An 8,541-nucleotide genomic window follows, 5' to 3' on the forward strand; every position below is an offset into this window, starting at 1 on the left:
AGCACTGTGTTGAAATGTTCATGGAGCATTGTGGTTACAAAGTTCAGAGAGACTTGTGATGATGCGGGCATGGACCGTTGTGATGACAAACGTTATGAAGCATTGTGATGACTTGAATCACGGAGCATTGTGTTGACAGGGTTCATGGAGCATTGTGATGACAAGGGCATGGAGCATTGTGATGACAAAGTCATGGAGTATTGTGAAGACAGGTGTCAGGGAGCATTTTGATGACATATGTCATGGTCCATTTCGATGACAATGGCATGGTGCATTGTGATGCCAAATGTAATGGAGGATTGTGATGACAAATATGATGGAGCATTTTGATGACTAGGGCTTGGAGCATTATGATGACAAGGGCCATTGTGAATTTTCATGACAATGTCGTGAAGCATTGTGATGACATGGTCCTTGAGCATTGTGATGAGAAAACCAGGGAGCCTTGTGATGACAGGTCTCATGGAGCATACTGATGAAAAGGGGCATGGAGCATACTTATTACAGGGGTCTTGGAACAATGTGATAGCAAGGGCATGGAACATTGTGATGACTAGGGCATGGAACATTGGTATAATAAGTTTCATGGATTATTGTGATGACAGTTGGAATGGCGCATTGTGATGACAGTGGTCATGGAGCATTGTGATGATACTGGTCATGGAGCATTGTGATGAGAAGGTAATGGAGCACTGGTTTGAAAATGTTCATGGAGTATTGTGATGACAGGTGTCATGGAGCATTGTGATGACAAGGGAATGGAGCATGGTGATGACAAGGTCCTGGAGTATTGTGATGAGATGACGATGGAGACTTGTGATGACAAGTCTCATGGAGCATTCTGATGAAAAGGGGCATGGAGCATTGTGATTACATGGGTCTTGGAGCATTGTGATGACAAGGGCATGGAGCATTGTGAGTAGAAGTCCATGGAAATTTCTGATGGCATGCATCATGGAGATTTTTGATGACAAGGGCATGGAGCATTGTGATTACAGGGGTCTTGGAGCATTGAGATGACAAGGGTCATGGAGCTTTGTGATGGCAAGGCCGTGGAACATTGTGATGGCAGTGGTCATAGAGCATTGTTATGACAGTGGTAATGGAGCATTGTGATGAGAAGGGCATTGAGCATTGGTCTGAAATGTTTCATGGATTATTGTGATGAGAGTGGGCATGGAGCATTGTGATGAGAAGTGCACAGTACACTGTGATACATGGGTCATGGAGGATTGTAATGACAAGGGCATGGAGCATTGTGATGAGAATGGCATCGAGCATTGTGATGACAAGTGTCATGGAGCTATGTGATGACAAAGACATGGAGAAATGTGATGAGAGGGTTCATGGAGCATTGTGATGACAATGACATGGAGCATTGTGATGCCAAGGGTCATGGAGCTTTCTGATGACAAAGGTCATGGAGCATTTTGATGACAAGTGTGTGGTGCATTGTGATGAGAAGGGCAGAGAGCATTTTGATGACAGGGTCATGCAGCAATTTGATGAAAAGTGTAATGGAATATTTTGATGACAGGGTTATAGAACATTGTGATGCCAGGGATCATGGAGCTTTGGGATGAAAAGGGTCATGGAGCATTTTGATGACAGGGGTTATGGAACATTGTGATGTCAGGGGTCAAGGAACATTGTGCTGATAAGGGGATGTAGCATTGTGATGACAGGGGTCATGGAACATTGTGATAACAGGGGTGAGGGAGGATTGTGATGACTAGTGATGGAACATTGTGATATCCCATGTGAGAGAGCATTTGGATGAGAAGTGCATGGAGCATTCTGATTACAAGGTTTATGGAGCATAGCGATGACAAGGTTGTGGATCATTTTGATGAAAAGCGCAGGGCACACTGTGATGACAAGGGTCATGGAGAATTGTTCTGACAAAGGCATGGAGCATTGTGATGACAAGGGTCACGGAGCATTGTTATGAAAAGGGCACGGAATATTTTGATGACAGGCATCATGGAGCGTTGTGATGGCAAGTGTTATGGAACATTGTGATCACAAGGGTTTGAAGAATTGTGATGCCAGAGGTCATGGATCATTTTGATTTCAAGGATCATGGAGCATTGTGATGACAAGGGCATGAAGCAATGTGATTCCAAGGTTCATGGAGGATTGTGATGAAAATATTAATGGAGTACTGTGATGACAAGCACATAGAGCATTGTAATGAAAAAGTCACGTAGCATTTTGCTGACAAAGGCATGGAGCATTGTGATGACCGGTGTGATGGAGCACTGGGATGACAAGCGTCACGGAGCATTGTGAATAGAGGGGTCATGGAGCATTGTGATAACAAGGGCATGGAGCATTGTGATGACACGGGCATGAAACATTGGTCTGACATGTTGCTTAGATTATTGTGATGACTGTGGACATGGTTCATTGTGATGACAAGGGCATGGAGCATTGTGATGAGAATGTCATGGAATATGGTGAAGACAGATGTTAGGGAGCATTGTGATGACATATGTCATGGTCCATTGCGATGACAGTGTAATGGAGCATTGTGATGCGAAATGTAATGGAGGATTGTGATGGAAAATATAATGGAGCATTGTGATGACTAGGGCTTGGAGCATTATGATGACAAGGGCCATTGAGAATTTTCATAACAAGGTCATGAAGCATTGTGATAAAAAGTTCCTGGAGGGCTTCCCTGGTGGCGCAGTGGTTGAGAGTCTGCCTGCCGATGCAGGGGACCCGGGTTCGTGCCCTGGTCCGGGAAGATCCCTCATGCCGCGGAGCAGCTGGGTGCGTGAGCCCTGGCTGCTGGGCCTGTGCGTCCGGGGCCTGTGCTCCGCAACGGGAGAGGCCACAGCAGTGAGAAGCCCACATAATACAAAAAAAAAAAAAAAAGTTCCTGGAGCATTTTGATGAGAAAACCATGGAGCCTTGTGATGACAAATCTCACGGAGCATACTGATGAAAAGGGGCATGGACCATAGTGATTACATGGGTCTAGGAACATTGTGATGACAAGGGCATGTAGCATTGTGATGAAAAGGTCATGGAATATGGTGAAGACAGATGTCAGGGAGCATTGTGATGACATATGTAATGGCCCATTCTGATGACAATGGCATGGAGCATTGTGATGCCAATTGTCATGGAGGATTCTGATGACAAAAGTAATGGAGCATTGTGATGACAATGGCTTGAGGCATTGTGATGTCAAGGGTCAGGGAGCATTGTGCTGACAAGTGCGTGGAGAATTGTAGTGACAAGTGTCATGGAGCATTCTGATGACAAGCTTGTGGAGTATTTTGATGACAATGGCATGGATCATTTTGATGAAAACGGCATGGGGCATTGTGATGAAAAATGCATGGAGCCTTTTCGTGACAGTGTTCAAGGAGCATTCTGATGACATGTGTCAGGGAGCATTGTGATGACAAGTGTATTGAGAATTGTGATGACAAAGGTCATGGAGCATGGTGATGAAAAGAGCATGGAGTATAGTGATGACAGGCATCATGGAGCGTTGTGATGACAAGTGTTATGGAACTTTGTGATCACAAGGATTTGGAGTATTGTGATGACAGAGGTCATGGATCATTTTGATTTCAAGGAGCAGGGAGCATTGTGATGACAAGGGCATGAAGCAATGTGATCCCAAGTTTCATGGAGGATTTTGATGACAATGGAAATGGAGTATTTTGATGACAAGCGCATAGAGCATTGTAATGGAAAGGTCATGTAGTATTTTGCTGACAAAGGCATGGAGCATTGTGATGACATGTGTCATTGAGCACTGTGATGCCAATCGTCACGGAGCATTGTGTATACAGGGGTCATGGAGCATTGGGATGACAAGGGCATGGATCATTGTGATGACAAGGGTCATGGAGCACTGGGCTGAAAATGTTCATGGAGTGTTGTGATGACAGGGGTCATGGAGCATTGTGAGGACTAGGGAATGGAGCATTGTGATGACAAGAATCCCAGATCATTTTGTTGTCAGTTGTCATGGAGTGTTGTGATCACAGTGGTCATGGAGCATTGTGAAGATATTGGCCATGGAGCATTGTGATGAGTAGGTCGTGGAGCATTGGGCTGAAAATGTTCATGGACTACTGTGATGACAGGGGTCATGGAGCATTGTGATGACAAGGGAATGGAGCATGGTGATGACAATGGCCTGGAGCATTGTGAGGAGAAGACCATGGAGACTTGTGATGACAAGTCTCATGGAGCATTCTGATGAAAAGGGGGATTGAGCATTGTGATTACAGGTGTCTTGGAGCATTGTGATGACAAGGGCATGGAGCATTATGGTGAGAAGGCCATGAAGCATTCTGATGACATGCGTCCTGGAGCTTTTTGATGACAAGGGCATGGATCATTGTGATTACAGGGATCTTGGAGCATTGTGATGAAAAGGGCATGGATTATTGTGATGACAAAGCCATGGAGCCTTGTCATGACAGGGTTCAAGGAGCATACTGACGACAAGTGTCAGGAAGCATTGTGATGACAAGTGTAAACAGCATTGTGATGACAAAAATCATGGAGCATTGTGAAGAGAAGACCATGGATAATTGTGATGATGAGCGTCATGGGGTGTTGTAATGATAAGTGTTTTGGAACATTGTGATCACAAGTGTTTGGAGCATTATGATGACAGAGGTCATGGAGAATATTGATTTCATTGTGATGACAATAGCCTGAAGCATGATGATGATGTGCATGGTGCATTGTGATGGCAGGGTTCATGGAGCATTGAGATGAAAAGGGGCTTAGAGCATTGTGTTTACAAAGGTCTTGGAGCATTGTGCTGACAAGGGCATGGAGCATTGTGATGAGAAGGCCATGGAACTTTCTGATGACATGTGTCATGGAGCTTTGTGATGACAAGGGCAAGGAGCATTGTGATTACAAGGGTTTTCAGCATTGTGATGACAAGTGTCATGGAACCTTTTGAGGACAAGTGTCATGGAACCTTGTGATGACTAGGCCGTGGAACATTGTGATGGCAGTGGTCATGGTGCATTGTTATGACAGAGGTAATGGAGCATTGTGATGAGAAGGGCATGGGACATTGGTCTGAAATATTTCATGGATTATTGTGATGAGAGTGGGCATGGAGCATTGTGATGACAAGGGTACGGAACACTATGATACATGGGTCATGCAGGATTGTAATGACAAGGGCATGGAGCATTGCGATGAGAAGGGCATCGAGCTTTGTGATGACAAGTGTCATGGAGCTTTGTGATGACAAGGGCATTGAGCAATGTTATGAGAGTGTTCATGGAGCATTGTGATGACAATGACATGGAGCATTGTGATGCCAAGGGTCATGGAGCTTTGTGATGACAAGTCATGGAGCATTTTGATGACAAGGGCATGGTGCATTGTGATGAGAAGTGCAGGGAGCATTTTGATGACCGGGCCATGCAGCAATTTGATGAAAAGTGTAATGGAATATTTTGATGGCAGGTGTTATAGAACATTGTGATGTCAGGGGTATTGGAGCTTTGGGATGAAAAGGATCATGGAGCATTTTGAGGACAGGGGTTATGGAACATTGTGATGTCAGGGTCATGGATCATTGTGATGATAAGCGGATGTAGCAGTGTGATGTCAGGGTAATGGAACATTGTGATTACAGGGGTGAGGGTGTATTGTGATGACTAGTCATGGAACACTGTGATATCTCTGGTTAGAGAGCATTTTGGTGAGAAGTGCATGGACCATTTTGATTACAAGCTTTATGGAGCATTGCAATGACAAGATTGTGGACCGTTGTGATGAAATGCGCGTGGCACATTGTGAAGACAATGGTCATGGAGCATTGTTCTGACAAAGACATGGAGCATTGTGATGACAAGGGTCACTGTAAATTGCGATGAAAATTTCATGGAGCATTGTGGTTACAAAGGTCGCAGAACCTTGTGATGACACGGGCATGGATCATTGTGATGACAAACGTTATGAAGCATTGTGATGACTGGAGTCACGGAGCATTGTGATAACAAGGGTCATGGAGCATTGTGATGACATGTGTCATGGAGCATTGTGCTGACAAGCGCATGGAGCATTGTGATGACAAGGTTCATGGAGCATTTTGCTGAGAAAGGCATAGAGCATTGTGATGACAAGGGTCAAAGAGCATTGTGATGAAAAGTTCATGGATCATTTTGGTTAAAATGCTCACAGAGAGTGATGATGACGAGGGCATGGACCATTGTGGTGACAAAGGTCATGAAGCATTGTGATGACTGGAGTCACAGAGCATTGTGATGGCAGGGTTCATGGAGCATTGTGATAACAAGGGCATGGAGCATTGTGATGACCAGGGCAAGGAGCAGTGGTCTAATAAGTTTCATGGATTATTGCGATGACAGTTGGAATGGCGCATTGTGATGACAAGGGCATGGAGCATTGTGATGGCCAGGTCATGCAGTATTGTGAAGACAGGTGTCAGGGAGTTTTGTGATGACATATGTAATGGCCCATTGTGATGACAATGGCATGGAGCATTGGGATGCCAAGTGTCATGGAGGATTCTGATGGCAAAGGTAATGGAGCATTGTGATGACAATGGCTTGCAGCACTGTGATGACAAGGGTCAGGGAGCATTGTGCTGACAAGTGCATGGAGAAATGTGATGACAAGGGTCATGGAGCATTCTGATGACTAGCTTGTGGAGTATTTTGATGACAATGGCATGGAGCATTGTGATGAAAACGGCATGGGGCATTGTGATGAAAAAGGCATGGAGACTTTTCCTGACAGGGTTCAAGGAGCATACTGATGACAAGTGTCAGGGAGCCTTGTGATGACAAGTGTATTGAGAATTGTGATGACAAAGTTCATGGAGCATTGTGATGAAAAGAGCATGGAGTATTGTGATGACAGGCATCATGGAGCGTTGTGATGACAAGTGTTATGGAACATTGTGATCACTAGGGTTTGGAGCATTGTGATGACAGAGGTCATGGATCATTTTGATTTTAAGCAGCATGGAGCATTGTGAGGACAAGGGCATGAAGCAATGTGATCCCAAGTTTCATGGAGGATTGTGATGACAATGGAAATGGAGTATTGTGATGAGAAGCGCATATAGCATTGTAATGACAAGGTCATGTAGCGTTTTGCTGCCAAAGCATGGAGCATTGTGATGACATGTGTCATGGAGCACTGTCATGACAAGCGTCACGGAGCATTGTGAATATAGGGGTCATGGAGCATTGGGATGACAAGGGCATGGATCATTGTGATGACAAGTGTCATGGAGCACTGGGCTGATAATGTTCATGGAGTGTTGTGATGACAGGTGTCATGGAGCATTGTGATGAATATGGAATGGAGCATTGTGATGACAAGAGTCACGGATCATTGTGTTGTCGGGTGTCATGGAGTGTTGTGATGACAGTGGTCATGGAGCTTTGTGATGATATTGGCCATGGAGCATTGTGATGAATAGGTCTTGGAGTATTTGGCTGAAAATATTCATGGATTATTGTGATGACAGGGGTCATGGAGCATTGTGATGAGAAGGGAATGGAGCATGGTGATGACAAGATCCAGGAGGATTGTGAAGAGAAGACCATGGAGACTTGTCATGACAAGTCTCATGGAGCATTCTGATGAAAAGGGGCATGGAGCATTGTGATTACAGGGGTCTTGGAGCATTGTGATGACTAGGGCATGGAACACTGTGATACATGTGTCATGGGTCATGGAGGATTGTGATGACAAGTCATGGAGCATTGTGATGACAAGTCATGGAGCATTGTGATGAGAAGTGCATGGACCATTGTGATTATAAGGTTTATGGAGCATAGCGATTACAAATTTGTGGACCGATGTGATGAAAAGCACGTGGCACATTGTGATGACAGGGGTCATGGATCATTTTTCTTACAAAGGCATGGAGAACTGTGATGACAAGGATCACGGATAATTGTGATGTAAAGGTTATGGAGCATTGTGGTTACAAACGTCACAGAGCCTTGTGATGAGGCGGGCAGGGACAACTGTGATGACAAATGTTATGAAGCATTGTGATGACTGGAGTCACGGAGCATTGTGATGAAAGGTGTCATGGAGTACTGTGATGACAAGGGCATGGATCTTTGTGATGACAAGTGTCATGGAGCACTGGTCTGAAAATATTCATGGAGTATTGTGATGACAGGGGACATGGAGCCTTGTGATGACAAGGCCGTGGAACACTGTGATGGCAGGGGTCATGGAGCATTGTTATGACAGGTGTAATGGAGCATTGTGATGAGAAGGACATGGAATATTGGTCTGAAATGTTTCATGTATTATTGTGATGAGAGTGGGCATGGAGCATTGTGATGACAAGGGCACGGAACACTTTGATACATGAGTTATGCAGGATTTTAATGACTAGGGCATGGAGCATTGTGATGAGAAGGGCATCGATCATTGAGATGACAAGTGTTATGGAGCTTTGTGATGACAAGGGCATGGAGCAATGTGATGAGAGTGTTGATGGAGCATTGTGATGACAATGACATGGAGCATTGTGATGCCAAGTGT

This window comes from Mesoplodon mirus, assembly GCF_964341445.2.
Source record: "Mesoplodon mirus genome assembly, contig: HAP1_SCAFFOLD_196, whole genome shotgun sequence".
NCBI lineage: Eukaryota > Metazoa > Chordata > Mammalia > Artiodactyla > Ziphiidae > Mesoplodon > Mesoplodon mirus.